The sequence below is a fragment of the Primulina eburnea genome, chromosome 5 (genome assembly GCF_022965805.1).
Source record: "Primulina eburnea isolate SZY01 chromosome 5, ASM2296580v1, whole genome shotgun sequence".
In the NCBI taxonomy this organism is placed as follows: Eukaryota; Viridiplantae; Streptophyta; class Magnoliopsida; order Lamiales; family Gesneriaceae; genus Primulina; species Primulina eburnea.
This window is the reverse complement of record NC_133105.1, coordinates 34,238,345-34,257,753: the sequence shown is the minus strand read 5'-3', so window position 1 is coordinate 34,257,753 and position 19,409 is coordinate 34,238,345. Positions and strand designations below refer to the sequence as shown.

The 19,409-nt window shown below is 42.2% G+C and overlaps 1 protein-coding gene across 4 annotated transcripts in view; it reads left to right on the top strand.

The window, feature by feature from the left end:
* LOC140833166 (chloride channel protein CLC-d-like) overlaps positions 1-19,409 on the top strand; it is a 127,227-nt gene that overhangs the window by 73,137 nt on the left and 34,681 nt on the right. The gene's annotated exons all lie outside the window — the stretch shown is intronic.

Genomic DNA, 19,409 nt, shown 5'->3' with positions numbered 1-19,409 from the left:
CTTCGACGTCTAGTTGTGCGTTCAATCTCGGGGTCAAAAGGCTCAAGCTTTATCTCGAGTGATCTTCGCATGCAACACAAGACAAATCTGCAACACAATGCGAGTATCAAATATCAATAAAATCAATAATACTAAGGAATTTAAATGAAAATAAAAAATCGTGAATCAACAGTCCCCGGCAACGACGCCAAAAACTTGATCGAGTAAAACTTGCACAGTTAATAGTCCCAAAATTTATTTTATAAATGAAAGCTCGATTTAAATATCGCAAGTGCACGATAGTCAAGTTATAATAAACGTAAGTGAATACGAGTATCGATCCACAAGGACTGCGTCACACTCTTTTTATTTTCAGGTAAAATCTCTTTAGCAACGATAAATTGAGTTGATGATTAAACTAATGTAAATTAAACAATTCAAATAATTAATATGCAAAGAAAATGTGTTCAAAAGAGCAATGATTAATTTGGATTAAAATCAAATGAGAAACGAATCTGTTGGGAATTTTCAGTTCACCTACCACTCGTGTTTAACTAATTACACTCGACTCTTACTCGTGCATTCGACGGAATTCCCTAAACTAATTAATATACTCTGTCGAGCTATATTAATACTAATCATAAACATGCAGTAATCAAGTATCCTCAATTATTTAACAGTTCAAGATTGCATTATTTTGCTGAATTATATGATCAAAATTATCATTTCCTAATTCAGATTTTATAGTAGCATCGTATATCTCTTTATTACACTTTTTAATTTGTAAAGTAGTGAATGGAGGATGAATTTCAAAATATTCTTCTCCAATTTTAGGAACATATAATTTATATGTTGATTCAAGAGTATTTATAAAAGAATCATCTGTAAAATTTGGAAATATTTTATTTCTTGCTGAAAATATAAGTTTTCCATCCATTTACAAAAATCTAAATTTAATTTAGTTTCTTCAAAGGAATATAGAGTTTGTTGTTTTGGGTTTAAACAACTTAAAAAACATTTTTTCTTATTAAGATTTTTAATCTTATCTAAACTTTTCTGAATAAGATTATTATTAATAACCATAACATTATTACCCATATCAGAAAAAGTAGGGGATTAGAAGTTCTATTATTAACAGAATAACTTCTTTGAAATCGAGAAGTACTGGATTCAGGAAGATCAACCTTGTATTCAGGTTGAGATATATTATCATTAGTCTTTTGAAGACCTGATATACTAATTTTTTTCAAAATTATGATATAGAAGAATAGAATTTCTACTTTCTTCAGGAAGTTTAATTCGTAAATGTCTTTGGGATGAGAATCGTCAACATATTGAACTATACTTTCTAGTTTTATAGATTCTTCTTTAAGAGATGGAGCAATATTCTCCATTTTCCAGATTTCTGACAGAGTAACTTGACTCCAATTAATTGTTTTAAGAATCATAATATTACTTTATTAATATTAGTTATAAAAAGAGTTGTTTCTTCTCTTTTTGAACTAATTTTATTAGTATTACTTCTTAAATTATAAATAATTGAATTCATTCACTAAGAGAAAAAATAGATTCAACAACACATCAAAGGCAACAAATTTTATTAAAACTGTTGTGTTTTTTCATTAAACAACGGTTTTAACAAAAACCATTGTCGTATCCTATAAAAACGCGCTTAAAGACTACGGTTTTTTAAAAACCGTTGTCTTTGATGAGTCTACGAGAACGGTTTTTACAAACCGTTAAACCGTTCTCTTTGATGTGTCTACGACAACGGTTTTTAAAAACTGTTGTCTATGCGATTTTTTTTTTTGCTACGACAACGGTTTTTAAAAACCGTTGTCTATGAGCGTGTTTTTATGGGCTACGACAACGTTTTTTAAAACTGTTATCTATGAGAGTTTTTTTTGCTACAACAGCAGTTTTTAAAAACTGTTGTCTAAAATAATTTTTTGGGCTACGACAACGGTTTTTTAAAACTGTTGTCTATGAGAGTTTTTTTTTGCTACAACAACAGTTTTCAAAACCGTTGTCTAAAAGCATTTTTTTGGGCTACGACAATGGTTTTTTAAAACTGTTATCTATGAGAGTTTTTTTTTTGCTACAACAACAGTTTTTAAAAACCGTTGTCTAAAAGCATTTTTTTTTGTCTACGATAACGGTTTTTAAAAACCGTTTATATGTGTTTCTGTCAAGGGTAAAAAACAACGGTTTGTGTAAACCGTTGTCTTTCATGTGGTTTTTGTAGAACTATGGCAACGGTTTTGTAAAACATTGTCGTTTTTAAATTTTTTTTGTCAAAAAACCGTTGTAATTGTACTAAAACTTTTTAAAAAATTGGCATTTAGCGACGGTACTAAAACCCGTTGCTATTTTAAATTCACGACGGTTATACCCGTCGCTACATTTGGTGACGATTATTCTAAACCGTCGCTAATTCAAATTAGCGACGGTATTATCAAACTGTCGCTATTGGTTACAAGAAACACCGTCGCATATTCAAATTCGCGACGGTAACAACTGTCGCTAATTTTAAATCTGCGATAGTTCTTGATGGCTGTCGCTATTGGCAGAAGGTATGATATAATCTTCAGTCTTTATGTTCAAAGTGAGTGCTTTTATGATATTTGGATCAGAAAGAGAGATTAGAAAATTAGGAAAACAACTAAATGTATTGGTCATTCGCATGATGAGGTGTGGGGACCCGGACGCTAATCAAGTTCTTAATTATCATTGGGACTAGTTAATCAATTATAAAACAGGGTTTAATTTTTTTTTTTTTAAATGCAAAGTGGAAACATAATGTAAATTACTTCAAATTACATATGAAACATAAACATACAATCTTGTGTTATCTACAAGAATTCAACTAGGTTCAACTACATATCAGTGCTGAATCCTAAGTTGATTCGAAGCCCGGATCTCCACGCTATCTAGTCCAGCCTCGTTCTCTTCTTGACCCTGATCCTAGCCCACCTGTTGCCATGCACACATACAAACAAGGCAACAGCCGAATAACTCCTGGTGAGAATATAATCCCAGTATAAATCAACGAAACATGCAATCATATAAACAAATATAAAGCATGTACGGGTAACAACTGATCGAGCAAAACTTGCACAGTTAATAGTCCCAAAATTTATTTTATAAATGAAAGCTCGATTTAAATATCGCAAGTGCACGATAGTCAAGTTATAATAAACGTAAGTGAATACGAGTATCGATCCACAAGGACTGCGTCACATTCTTTTTATTTTCAGGTAAAATCTCTTTAGCGACGACAAATTGAGTTGATGATTAAACTAATGTAAATTAAACAATTCAAATAATTAATATGCAAAGAAATGTGTTCAAAAGAGCAATGATTAATTTGGATTAAAATCAAATGAGAAACGAATCTGTTGGGAATTTTCAGTTCACCTACCACTCGTGTTTAACTAATTACACTCGACTCTTACTCGTGCATTCGACGGAATTCCCTAAACTAATTAATATACTCTGTCGAGCTATATTAATACTAATCATAAACATGCAGTAATCAAGTATCCTCAATTATTTAACAGTTCAAGATTGCATTACGTTCTATGGAGTCCACTAGCTTTCATCCGGGTGAATTATCGCTATCGACACGTATCCAATTCCGTATATCTACTAAAATTGTAAATCCGTGGTCTATACTATTCGATCCTATTGTTAATTATTCTATCGAAATCATTAACAACATGAAATAATCAAAGGAAGTTAGCTAGGCTTCGATTGAAACTAAAAAAGAACAATTGCATAAACAAATCACTAATAAAACCGTCGATAAATGATGTTAAACAACGAGTACGGGGTAGGATCCCCTCAAATCCCAACAAATCTAGAGTTTAGCTACTAAAATTCATAATAAAAACCAACAACAATCTAAGAATTAAAAACTGAATAATGAAAATACTAAAGATGACGACGGATGACGGCCACGACGCGTGGAAATCTCGAGGTCTTCGAAATCTCTTTTTGCTTCTAGCCTTTTCTCCAAGAAAATATGATGAAAAATAATGATGTCAACCTCAAAAACGGCGCCCCTCTCGTGTATTAGGTCTATGGTGTAGGATAGAGTCCATAAAAAGTGAAACAAATCTTTTCAAATCTCGTGCCTCGCTAGGGCGGTCAAAAGTGTCCGCCCTAGCGAGAGGTTCTCGCAGAAAATTCCTCGGCCATGTCCCTGGGTTCGCTGGTGACCGCCCTAGCGAGACTCTTTCGCAACAACTCCTCGGCTAGACCAACATGCTCGCTGGGGCGGTCAATTGTGACCGCCCTAGCGAGTCCTTCTCGATGTTTTGGCACATATTCTCCCACTTTTTGGTTCAATTTCTACAAAATAACCACCAACTACACGAGATCAGTCATATGTTAAATAATGCTAGAAAAATGCTAAATTAAACTAAAACAAACAAATATGATGCATGAATGCGACTCAAAACCAACACTAAAAACACGTAAAAACGAGTCCTATCAACAACAATATGTATCAAAATCTGTAACATAATCAATCACAGATTGTCGACAATTCTCATAACTCTGCAATTCAGACTAGACTCAATCATAGTCTAGGGATCCCGGTTTCCAGATGTGGTGTTCCTATATCGAATTCCGTAATAGAAGAAACAGTGATTCTATTTACTCGAAATAACCAAATATGGTGTTCCTATATCGAATTCCGTAATAGAAGAAATTCCAATTCTATTTACTCGATATAACCAAACATCCGGTGTCCTGACCTAACCGTCATGGAATATAGCTCTATCACTAATATCCTATCTTGAGACATCGTGCAATGTGCCCGTGGCGATCCCGCCACTATCAGGTACTTCCGTCCCAAGATTTCTATACTTGTCTTGTGACATCGTGCAATGTGCCCGTCACTATCAGGCACTTCAGCCACAAGATCATTCATCTAACATCTGCCTCACACATGTTTCTATAAATCAATAGAACAACATATATTCCAAATCAAGGCATATAATAACAAAAGTATGTGATTTAGGGAAACCCAAGTACATCCTACTTGAGTCGATGTCCCAATACCACATTGACTTATACCTTTATCTTCTCGGTTTGACGAAGACGAAGTCCCGAATTCAAATCTGTCCATATCAATCTGAAATAACAATATCGAATAGACCGTGTCAATATACCGCTTAATTCAAAGCCTGTTATGATCAATACAGAATCAAAACATAATCTGATCAATATCGACTCAAGACACAATCTAATCCATATCGATGATATCACGATATAATCACAATCACTACTGAGTCTGATCAATATCAATCCACTGATGTTTAGACGGTATAACAATACAATCTCAGTAACCCCGTCAATTCCAACATCACAAGTATAATACAAGAACTCATAATCAATATCAATACAAAGTCTCATGTCAAATCTGTACAGTCCCGCTGTAGTGACCCGTTCCAGAATCACCTACTAGGCAAGAACTAAGCATGCAATTAACCTAATTAACAATAATCAGAGATAACAGCGGAAAAGTCAACAAAATAATGGTTATACAACCCAATCGAAGTCTAGAATAACTCAAAATAAAAATACCCAATACAACCATATCGAATCAAAACAATACCGATAAACTAAACCCACCAGCTACTCAACGTCCTCCTCCTGCTCCTCCTGAGCTGTCCAACCTGAGGCCTGCCCCGTGGGAATGGGGTGTCCAAGAATAAACAAAACCGAGGACGTGAGCGATAAGAACGCCCAGTACAAAAGTATGAGTATACAGACCTATATGAAATGCACATGCTATGATCATGATACCGGGGTAGTCAAGAAACAGGAGTCACAAAAGGATCTCAACAATGCTCAGTCTAGAGGCGCCAAGTGGATAGTGCCGCGCGGTACACCTCTGGGTCACTGCATCCACTACAAGACAGACGTGGACCTAAAATGTCCCGGACCACCGAAGCCCTCCCGACCCGTCGGCCACTGTGTACTCTCGGTGTCCATGCGTCCACAAGACAGGGCTGAGCGGCCCCAAGATATAGCTTATCTCGAAAGAGATACAGCTCAACAGTAAAGGCTATCTCGAAGAAGATACGGCTCAACATGAAATGCAACGTGCAGTAATAAACGTGACATAATAGCATGCATCATATGACATATATCAATGCACCACATAATCATGCAACACATATAAGAATGTATACTCAACCAGGATATCTCGGATAGTACTTTCGTACCTCTATCACAGCAAGCCTAGCCTTACGCAACACCGCTAATCAGGTCTAGCACAAGCCTACGCATCAAAAGCATACTCAATCAATACTACCATGCTCGACTAGCAAAACCAGTACTCCCTAGTACTACCAAAGGTTTAGGGTTTACCTTCGTCCGTCGACAGCCCTTTGATGTCGATTGCCTTGAAACTCAGGCGCCGCTACGCTACTACTCCTGGCAGCTCTTGGCTATCGCTCGACCAACAACTAACCCTAGAAACCTTCCAAACTCTCCAAAATGAGAGAAAACTCAAGAAATTGGCAAGTCAAAATGAGAAATCCGAGCACTATTTATAGGCCATGTTCGGATCCTCCGAACAACACTTCGGAACGTCCGAACGCTACGTGTCCATTGGCTCTTGACAGCTCATGATCGGATCCTCCGATCATACACTTCGGACCGTCCGAACATGCACGTGTCCAGCTGCTCTTGACACCTCATGATCGGATCCACCGAACCCACTTCGGACCTTCCGAACTCTTCGGTGCTTCCGAACCATCTTCGGTCCGTCCGATCATGACTCGGTCAAAATTACACCTTAAACCTTCTTAATCACCATTAATCCGTTAATTACCCAATTTGGAATTCGGGCTACTACATTCTCCCCCCCTTAAAAAGATTTCGTCCTCGAAATCTAGGCAAGAGAATAAAACACCATTGTAATACACTGCAAATATTCTTCATTACAACTGTATAACAATTACATCCCAGGCTGATCCTGGTTCAGCGCAAAAACCTGACCTTGGGCACAAGGTCGAAGATTCGAACTACCCACTGCCTGACCCTGTCTCCTCTGCTGAACAGTCGTCTGGGATCCAGAACCAGATCCTGCTCCACCTCGCAGCTGAGGACAATTCTTCTTGAGATGACCCATCTCTCCGCACTGAAAACAAGCTCCTACTGCTAATCGGTATTGCTCCGATGGATGGTTCTTCCCACAATGCGCACAAGAATCCTTCTTCTCACCAAAGCGAACAACACCGCTAGACCTTGATCCAGATCCAGAAGAAGAAGAACCAGATTTCTTGAAAGACTGAGGTCGAGGGCTCAAAACACTCGGAGGTCTAGAAGAAAGAATAGCCCTACCACGCTGGAGACTGATCTCTGCTTGACGACACCGGTTCACTAACCCATCATACGAAGTAGGATTATCACAGACAGTGACTCGATCAAAGATCTCCTGGTTAAGGCCCTGAAGGAAATGATCGTACTTGGCTTCAGAACTGCCACTGATATGAGGCGCAAAGGGTAACAACTCGAAGAATTTCTGCTGATACTCATCAACAGACATACTCCCCTGCTTAAGGTTCAGGAGCTCAATCGTCTTGGCCTGGCGAAGGGCTGGAGGAAAGTACAGCTGCATGAACGCTGCACGGAAATCGACCCAAGTCGCTCTACCCTGGGACTGGACTATCGGCGCAGAAGTCGATCGCCACCACTTGCGAGCACGGCCCTCGAGAAGAAAACTAAGGGTCTCCATCTTCTGCTCATCGGTGCACTGGAATGCGCGGAAACAACTCTCCATGCGCTCTAACCAGTCCTCAGCATCATCGGGAGTCTCACCGCCAACTAAAGGCTTAGGCCCCATCTGCATGAAACGATGCATATCGAAACGCCTAGGACCATCCCGACGATGACGATGCTCACGATGACGCCTACTATCGTCCTGATCACCCCATCGACCTACACTCCCCTGACTACTCCCGTCACCAAAGTGGTCAGCCATTGCTACAACATAGAATGGGGAAACTAGTAAATTGGTCAACGAAAATCCCAAAACAGAAATCTATATCCCAAAATCGTATGCATGCTCTGATACCATAAATGTAGTGACCCGTTCCAGAATCACCTACTAGGCAAGAACTAAGCATGCAATTAACCTAATTAACAATAATCAGAGATAACAGCGGAAAAGTCAACAAAATAATGGTTATACAACCCAATCGAAGTCTAGAATAACTCAAAATAAAAATACCCAATACAACCATATCGAATCAAAACAATACCGATAAACTAAACCCACCAGCTACTCAACGTCCTCCTCCTGCTCCTCCTGAGCTGTCCAACCTGAGGCCTGCCCCGTGGGAATGGGGTGTCCAAGAATAAACAAAACCGAGGACGTGAGCGATAAGAACGCCCAGTACAAAAGTATGAGTATACAGACCTATATGAAATGCACATGCTATGATCATGATACCGGGGTAGTCAAGAAACAGGAGTCACAAAAGGATCTCAACAATGCTCAGTCTAGAGGCGCCAAGTGGATAGTGCCGCGCGGTACACCTCTGGGTCACTGCATCCACTACAAGACAGACGTGGACCTAAAATGTCCCGGACCACCGAAGCCCTCCCGACCCGTCGGCCACTGTGTACTCTCGGTGTCCATGCGTCCACAAGACAGGGCTGAGCGGCCCCAAGATATAGCTTATCTCGAAAGAGATACAGCTCAACAGTAAAGGCTATCTCGAAGAAGATACGGCTCAACATGAAATGCAACGTGCAGTAATAAACGTGACATAATAGCATGCATCATATGACATATATCAATGCACCACATAATCATGCAACACATATAAGAATGTATACTCAACCAGGATATCTCGGATAGTACTTTCGTACCTCTATCACAGCAAGCCTAGCCTTACGCAACACCGCTAATCAGGTCTAGCACAAGCCTACGCATCAAAAGCATACTCAATCAATACTACCATGCTCGACTAGCAAAACCAGTACTCCCTAGTACTACCAAAGGTTTAGGGTTTACCTTCGTCCGTCGACAGCCCTTTGATGTCGATTGCCTTGAAACTCAGGCGCCGCTACGCTACTACTCCTGGCAGCTCTTGGCTATCGCTCGACCAACAACTAACCCTAGAAACCTTCCAAACTCTCCAAAATGAGAGAAAACTCAAGAAATTGGCAAGTCAAAAATGAGAAATCCGAGCACTATTTATAGGCCATGTTCGGATCCTCCGAACAACACTTCGGAACGTCCGAACGCTACGTGTCCATTGGCTCTTGACAGCTCATGATCGGATCCTCCGATCATACACTTCGGACCGTCCGAACATGCACGTGTCCAGCTGCTCTTGACACCTCATGATCGGATCCACCGAACCCACTTCGGACCTTCCGAACTCTTCGGTGCTTCCGAACCATCTTCGGTCCGTCCGATCATGACTCGGTCAAAATTACACCTTAAACCTTCTTAATCACCATTAATCCGTTAATTACCCAATTTGGAATTCGGGCTACTACATTCTCCCCCCCTTAAAAAGATTTCGTCCTCGAAATCTAGGCAAGAGAATAAAACACCATTGTAATACACTGCAAATATTCTTCATTACAACTGTATAACAATTACATCCCAGGCTGATCCTGGTTCAGCGCAAAAACCTGACCTTGGGCACAAGGTCGAAGATTCGAACTACCCACTGCCTGACCCTGTCTCCTCTGCTGAACAGTCGTCTGGGATCCAGAACCAGATCCTGCTCCACCTCGCAGCTGAGGACAATTCTTCTTGAGATGACCCATCTCTCCGCACTGAAAACAAGCTCCTACTGCTAATCGGCATTGCTCCGATGGATGGTTCTTCCCACAATGCGCACAAGAATCCTTCTTCTCACCAAAGCGAACAACACCGCTAGACCTTGATCCAGATCCAGAAGAAGAAGAACCAGATTTCTTGAAAGACTGAGGTCGAGGGCTCAAAACACTCGGAGGTCTAGAAGAAAGAATAGCCCTACCACGCTGGAGACTGATCTCTGCTTGACGACACCGGTTCACTAACCCATCATACGAAGTAGGATTATCACAGACAGTGACTCGATCAAAGATCTCCTGGTTAAGGCCCTGAAGGAAATGATCGTACTTGGCTTCAGAACTGCCACTGATATGAGGCGCAAAGGGTAACAACTCGAAGAATTTCTGCTGATACTCATCAACAGACATACTCCCCTGCTTAAGGTTCAGGAGCTCAATCGTCTTGGCCTGGCGAAGGGCTGGAGGAAAGTACAGCTGCATGAACGCTGCACGGAAATCGACCCAAGTCGCTCTACCCTGGGACTGGACTATCGGCGCAGAAGTCGATCGCCACCACTTGCGAGCACGGCCCTCGAGAAGAAAACTAAGGGTCTCCATCTTCTGCTCATCGGTGCACTGGAATGCGCGGAAACAACTCTCCATGCGCTCTAACCAGTCCTCAGCATCATCGGGAGTCTCACCGCCAACTAAAGGCTTAGGCCCCATCTGCATGAAACGATGCATATCGAAACGCCTAGGACCATCCCGACGATGACGATGCTCACGATGACGCCTACTATCGTCCTGATCACCCCATCGACCTACACTCCCCTGACTACTCCCGTCACCAAAGTGGTCAGCCATTGCTACAACATAGAATGGGGAAACTAGTAAATTGGTCAACGAAAATCCCAAAACAGAAATCTATATCCCAAAATCGTATGCATGCTCTGATACCATAAATGTAGTGACCCGTTCCATAATCACCTACTAGGCAAGAACTAAGCATGCAATTAACCTAATTAACAATAATCAGAGATAACAGCGGAAAAGTCAACAAAATAATGGTTATACAACCCAATCGAAGTCTAGAATAACTCAAAATAAAAATACCCAATACAACCATATCGAATCAAAACAATACCGATAAACTAAACCCACCAGCTACTCAACGTCCTCCTCCTGCTCCTCCTGAGCTGTCCAACCTGAGGCCTGCCCCGTGGGAATGGGGTGTCCAAGAATAAACAAAACCGAGGACGTGAGCGATAAGAACGCCCAGTACAAAAGTATGAGTATACAGACCTATATGAAATGCACATGCTATGATCATGATACCGGGGTAGTCAAGAAACAGGAGTCACAAAAGGATCTCAACAATGCTCAGTCTAGAGGCGCCAAGTGGATAGTGCCGCGCGGTACACCTCTGGGTCACTGCATCCACTACAAGACAGACGTGGACCTAAAATGTCCCGGACCACCGAAGCCCTCCCGACCCGTCGGCCACTGTGTACTCTCGGTGTCCATGCGTCCACAAGACAGGGCTGAGCGGCCCCAAGATATAGCTTATCTCGAAAGAGATACAGCTCAACAGTAAAGGCTATCTCGAAGAAGATACGGCTCAACATGAAATGCAACGTGCAGTAATAAACGTGACATAATAGCATGCATCATATGACATATATCAATGCACCACATAATCATGCAACACATATAAGAATGTATACTCAACCAGGATATCTCGGATAGTACTTTCGTACCTCTATCACAGCAAGCCTAGCCTTACGCAACACCGCTAATCAGGTCTAGCACAAGCCTACGCATCAAAAGCATACTCAATCAATACTACCATGCTCGACTAGCAAAACCAGTACTCCCTAGTACTACCAAAGGTTTAGGGTTTACCTTCGTCCGTCGACAGCCCTTTGATGTCGATTGCCTTGAAACTCAGGCGCCGCTACGCTACTACTCTTGGCAGCTCTTGGCTATCGCTCGACCAACAACTAACCCTAGAAACCTTCCAAACTCTCCAAAATGAGAGAAAACTCAAGAAATTGGCAAGTCAAAAATGAGAAATCCGAGCACTATTTATAGGCCATGTTCGGATCCTCCGAACAACACTTCGGAACGTCCGAACGCTACGTGTCCATTGGCTCTTGACAGCTCATGATCGGATCCTCCGATCATACACTTCGGACCGTCCGAACATGCACGTGTCCAGCTGCTCTTGACACCTCATGATCGGATCCACCGAACCCACTTCGGACCTTCCGAACTCTTCGGTGCTTCCGAACCATCTTCGGTCCGTCCGATCATGACTCGGTCAAAATTACACCTTAAACCTTCTTAATCACCATTAATCCGTTAATTACCCAATTTGGAATTCGGGCTACTACATTCTCCCCCCCTTAAAAAGATTTCGTCCTCGAAATCTAGGCAAGAGAATAAAACACCATTGTAATACACTGCAAATATTCTTCATTACAACTGTATAACAATTACATCCCAGGCTGATCCTGGTTCAGCGCAAAAACCTGACCTTGGGCACAAGGTCGAAGATTCGAACTACCCACTGCCTGACCCTGTCTCCTCTGCTGAACAGTCGTCTGGGATCCAGAACCAGATCCTGCTCCACCTCGCAGCTGAGGACAATTCTTCTTGAGATGACCCATCTCTCCGCACTGAAAACAAGCTCCTACTGCTAATCGGCATTGCTCCGATGGATGGTTCTTCCCACAATGCGCACAAGAATCCTTCTTCTCACCAAAGCGAACAACACCGCTAGACCTTGATCCAGATCCAGAAGAAGAAGAACCAGATTTCTTGAAAGACTGAGGTCGAGGGCTCAAAACACTCGGAGGTCTAGAAGAAAGAATAGCCCTACCACGCTGGAGACTGATCTCTGCTTGACGACACCGGTTCACTAACCCATCATACGAAGTAGGATTATCACAGACAGTGACTCGATCAAAGATCTCCTGGTTAAGGCCCTGAAGGAAATGATCGTACTTGGCTTCAGAACTGCCACTGATATGAGGCGCAAAGGGTAACAACTCGAAGAATTTCTGCTGATACTCATCAACAGACATACTCCCCTGCTTAAGGTTCAGGAGCTCAATCGTCTTGGCCTGGCGAAGGGCTGGAGGAAAGTACAGCTGCATGAACGCTGCACGGAAATCGACCCAAGTCGCTCTACCCTGGGACTGGACTATCGGCGCAGAAGTCGATCGCCACCACTTGCGAGCACGGCCCTCGAGAAGAAAACTAAGGGTCTCCATCTTCTGCTCATCGGTGCACTGGAATGCGCGGAAACAACTCTCCATGCGCTCTAACCAGTCCTCAGCATCATCGGGAGTCTCACCGCCAACTAAAGGCTTAGGCCCCATCTGCATGAAACGATGCATATCGAAACGCCTAGGACCATCCCGACGATGACGATGCTCACGATGACGCCTACTATCGTCCTGATCACCCCATCGACCTACACTCCCCTGACTACTCCCGTCACCAAAGTGGTCAGCCATTGCTACAACATAGAATGGGGAAACTAGTAAATTGGTCAACGAAAATCCCAAAACAGAAATCTATATCCCAAAATCGTATGCATGCTCTGATACCATAAATGTAGTGACCCGTTCCAGAATCACCTACTAGGCAAGAACTAAGCATGCAATTAACCTAATTAACAATAATCAGAGATAACAGCGGAAAAGTCAACAAAATAATGGTTATACAACCCAATCGAAGTCTAGAATAACTCAAAATAAAAATACCCAATACAACCATATCGAATCAAAACAATACCGATAAACTAAACCCACCAGCTACTCAACGTCCTCCTCCTGCTCCTCCTGAGCTGTCCAACCTGAGGCCTGCCCCGTGGGAATGGGGTGTCCAAGAATAAACAAAACCGAGGACGTGAGCGATAAGAACGCCCAGTACAAAAGTATGAGTATACAGACCTATATGAAATGCACATGCTATGATCATGATACCGGGGTAGTCAAGAAACAGGAGTCACAAAAGGATCTCAACAATGCTCAGTCTAGAGGCGCCAAGTGGATAGTGCCGCGCGGTACACCTCTGGGTCACTGCATCCACTACAAGACAGACGTGGACCTAAAATGTCCCGGACCACCGAAGCCCTCCCGACCCGTCGGCCACTGTGTACTCTCGGTGTCCATGCGTCCACAAGACAGGGCTGAGCGGCCCCAAGATATAGCTTATCTCGAAAGAGATACAGCTCAACAGTAAAGGCTATCTCGAAGAAGATACGGCTCAACATGAAATGCAACGTGCAGTAATAAACGTGACATAATAGCATGCATCATATGACATATATCAATGCACCACATAATCATGCAACACATATAAGAATGTATACTCAACCAGGATATCTCGGATAGTACTTTCGTACCTCTATCACAGCAAGCCTAGCCTTACGCAACACCGCTAATCAGGTCTAGCACAAGCCTATGCATCAAAAGCATACTCAATCAATACTACCATGCTCGACTAGCAAAACCAGTACTCCCTAGTACTACCAAAGGTTTAGGGTTTACCTTCGTCCGTCGACAGCCCTTTGATGTCGATTGCCTTGAAACTCAGGCGCCGCTACGCTACTACTCCTGGCAGCTCTTGGCTATCGCTCGACCAACAACTAACCCTAGAAACCTTCCAAACTCTCCAAAATGAGAGAAAACTCAAGAAATTGGCAAGTCAAAAATGAGAAATCCGAGCACTATTTATAGGCCATGTTCGGATCCTCCGAACAACACTTCGGAACGTCCGAACGCTACGTGTCCATTGGCTCTTGACAGCTCATGATCGGATCCTCCGATCATACACTTCGGACCGTCCGAACATGCACGTGTCCAGCTGCTCTTGACACCTCATGATCGGATCCACCGAACCCACTTCGGACCTTCCGAACTCTTCGGTGCTTCCGAACCATCTTCGGTCCGTCCGATCATGACTCGGTCAAAATTACACCTTAAACCTTCTTAATCACCATTAATCCGTTAATTACCCAATTTGGAATTCGGGCTACTACATTCTCCCCCCCTTAAAAAGATTTCGTCCTCGAAATCTAGGCAAGAGAATAAAACACCATTGTAATACACTGCAAATATTCTTCATTACAACTGTATAACAATTACATCCCAGGCTGATCCTGGTTCAGCGCAAAAACCTGACCTTGGGCACAAGGTCGAAGATTCGAACTACCCACTGCCTGACCCTGTCTCCTCTGCTGAACAGTCGTCTGGGATCCAGAACCAGATCCTGCTCCACCTCGCAGCTGAGGACAATTCTTCTTGAGATGACCCATCTCTCCGCACTGAAAACAAGCTCCTACTGCTAATCGGCATTGCTCCGATGGATGGTTCTTCCCACAATGCGCACAAGAATCCTTCTTCTCACCAAAGCGAACAACACCGCTAGACCTTGATCCAGATCCAGAAGAAGAAGAACCAGATTTCTTGAAAGACTGAGGTCGAGGGCCCAAAACACTCGGAGGTCTAGAAGAAAGAATAGCCCTACCACGCTGGAGACTGATCTCTGCTTGACGACACCGGTTCACTAACCCATCATACGAAGTAGGATTATCACAGACAGTGACTCGATCAAAGATCTCCTGGTTAAGGCCCTGAAGGAAATGATCGTACTTGGCTTCAGAACTGCCACTGATATGAGGCGCAAAGGGTAACAACTCGAAGAATTTCTGCTGATACTCATCAACAGACATACTCCCCTGCTTAAGGTTCAGGAGCTCAATCGTCTTGGCCTGGCGAAGGGCTGGAGGAAAGTACAGCTGCATGAACGCTGCACGGAAATCGACCCAAGTCGCTCTACCCTGGGACTGGACTATCGGCGCAGAAGTCGATCGCCACCACTTGCGAGCACGGCCCTCGAGAAGAAAACTAAGGGTCTCCATCTTCTGCTCATCGGTGCACTGGAATGCGCGGAAACAACTCTCCATGCGCTCTAACCAGTCCTCAGCATCATCGGGAGTCTCACCGCCAACTAAAGGCTTAGGCCCCATCTGCATGAAACGATGCATATCGAAACGCCTAGGACCATCCCGACGATGACGATGCTCACGATGACGCCTACTATCGTCCTGATCACCCCATCGACCTACACTCCCCTGACTACTCCCGTCACCAAAGTGGTCAGCCATTGCTACAACATAGAATGGGGAAACTAGTAAATTGGTCAACGAAAATCCCAAAACAGAAATCTATATCCCAAAATCGTATGCATGCTCTGATACCATAAATGTAGTGACCCGTTCCAGAATCACCTACTAGGCAAGAACTAAGCATGCAATTAACCTAATTAACAATAATCAGAGATAACAGCGGAAAAGTCAACAAAATAATGGTTATACAACCCAATCGAAGTCTAGAATAACTCAAAATAAAAAATACCCAATACAACCATATCGAATCAAAACAATACCGATAAACTAAACCCACCAGCTACTCAACGTCCTCCTCCTGCTCCTCCTGAGCTGTCCAACCTGAGGCCTGCCCCGTGGGAATGGGGTGTCCAAGAATAAACAAAACCGAGGACGTGAGCGATAAGAACGCCCAGTACAAAAGTATGAGTATACAGACCTATATGAAATGCACATGCTATGATCATGATACCGGGGTAGTCAAGAAACAGGAGTCACAAAAGGATCTCAACAATGCTCAGTCTAGAGGCGCCAAGTGGATAGTGCCGCGCGGTACACCTCTGGGTCACTGCATCCACTACAAGACAGACGTGGACCTAAAATGTCCCGGACCACCGAAGCCCTCCCGACCCGTCGGCCACTGTGTACTCTCGGTGTCCATGCGTCCACAAGACAGGGCTGAGCGGCCCCAAGATATAGCTTATCTCGAAAGAGATACAGCTCAACAGTAAAGGCTATCTCGAAGAAGATACGGCTCAACATGAAATGCAACGTGCAGTAATAAACGTGACATAATAGCATGCATCATATGACATATATCAATGCACCACATAATCATGCAACACATATAAGAATGTATACTCAACCAGGATATCTCGGATAGTACTTTCGTACCTCTATCACAGCAAGCCTAGCCTTACGCAACACCGCTAATCAGGTCTAGCACAAGCCTACGCATCAAAAGCATACTCAATCAATACTACCATGCTCGACTAGCAAAACCAGTACTCCCTAGTACTACCAAAGGTTTAGGGTTTACCTTCGTCCGTCGACAGCCCTTTGATGTCGATTGCCTTGAAACTCAGGCGCCGCTACGCTACTACTCTTGGCAGCTCTTGGCTATCGCTCGACCAACAACTAACCCTAGAAACCTTCCAAACTCTCCAAAATGAGAGAAAACTCAAGAAATTGGCAAGTCAAAAATGAGAAATCCGAGCACTATTTATAGGCCATGTTCGGATCCTCCGAACAACACTTCGGAACGTCCGAACGCTACGTGTCCATTGGCTCTTGACAGCTCATGATCGGATCCTCCGATCATACACTTCGGACCGTCCGAACATGCACGTGTCCAGCTGCTCTTGACACCTCATGATCGGATCCACCGAACCCACTTCGGACCTTCCGAACTCTTCGGTGCTTCCGAACCATCTTCGGTCCGTCCGATCATGACTCGGTCAAAATTACACCTTAAACCTTCTTAATCACCATTAATCCGTTAATTACCCAATTTGGAATTCGGGCTACTACACCCGCAATACCGACAATACAATATCAGTACAACCAAATTAACAACTCATCTGATTCAACTCTGACTAATATCAATATATCCAGTGATACAGTATAATTCAGATATCAATACCCATACCACATAATCGATAATATCGTAATTCTGATATCAAATCGGTATAATTATATTCGAATAAACTCTGAAAATCCATAACAATTTCATACGCAGTCCGTTTTTCAATCCGGTTTCGTTTATACAATTTCTGATATCACAAGAACAGCATATATGACTTCTATTCAATTCTGACAATTTCATAATTTAAAAATATGTCAAAACGTAACAAAACTTACGTCCAGTTGTAGTTGTTGACGAGAGGAGCACGGTACTGTGTTCGGATTCAAATTCTGATAGACGGATCTTGCCTAATCGCAATTTTAAAGAAAATAAAATCTTGAGGGATTTATATGGAGCTTTCGTTTCTTGCTCATGCAAATTCTGAATTTTTTTTAAGGGAACATGACATGTTCAAGGGTGACCAAGACAAGTGTCCCAATCAATTTTCCATATTTGCACTTTAGTCCCTCAACTTTTCACTAATTGCAAAATGGCCCCCGCTCAATTTTTTTAATTCAAATCAATCCTAATTAATTCCATTTCAATCCTAAATAATTGCAAACATCTTGGAATATAATTCAACACTTCATAATTCCCTAATTCAATAATTTCGGTTTAAAATAATATCATTTCTATAATCTCGGACCTTACAATTCTCCCCCCCTAAGATTCGATTTTGTCCTCGAAATCATGGGTAATCAACTCAGATAAGGAAAGAAGGGTATAACGGAATCAATCAGAAAACCCATCTTAGTGACATCAATTTTGAATATCGCTACCTCATATCCGTCTTCCAGGTAATCTCTTCGATGCCCTGTTAACTTTACTGTATTTCCAACAGTAGAATAGTCTTCATTCTGAATTTTCATTCTTTCACGCATCCCTGATTTCAATCTGAAGAAGAATTCAAGAAATATAATATCATCATACTATTTAAGATCATTCTGATAAAATCAATTGCAAATACTGGCTATACAACATCCGTATATACCAATCAATAGCTCCTAACAACTCAATCTTGGGCTCAAATACCAACAGTCATCGCCCGACGTTGGCATATTTCATATCAATTTCCGAGCTATCTTCATTTGCTTTTGAATCAGTTTCATTTTCTCTATTAGATATCGGATCCTATCAAATCCTATCTCAGGTATCACTGCAATATCATCCCCATATGAAGGAAATCCACAGTTCTCACTGTACAATACCTCGACTAAAGCTATTTCGATAATTTTCTAATAGCCATTATTGTACAATAATTCATAAAGTGACAAGACATCAGGTCACTAGTGCTAAAATCCAGCACGACAGTTCCTAGATATCCTCCAGTATCTAGATAGTTCACTCCGACTATCTTTCAATCTATGAACCATAGATGAAAAATCATGCTATACCTCTTGCCAAAAGTACAAAATCAACCAAAAATCACGGTATGACATAATCAACTCTGGCATTCAATACAATCTGACCCCTTTTCTGACATACATCTCAGTCGTCTAGTCATATCCGTACGTCATCCTGTACAATATAATATATGCAGATTCGAGTAATTTATCAATCACAATCAGATCACATCGCAATCTTGAAAATATTGTGATAATTCCATTACAAAATCCATAGAAATGTACTCCCATTTCTATTTAGGAATCGATAATCTGTATAACCAATCTTCTGGTTTTTATCTTCCTGTCTTCATTTGTCAGCGATTTAGAAATTTCAATAGAAATTCTGACATAACTGATTTCATCTGTTTACTTCAAAAATGTCTATTCGAATTATCTCATATTTTCTGTTACCAGAATAATACTGAATCTACTACTATGTGCATTTGACAAT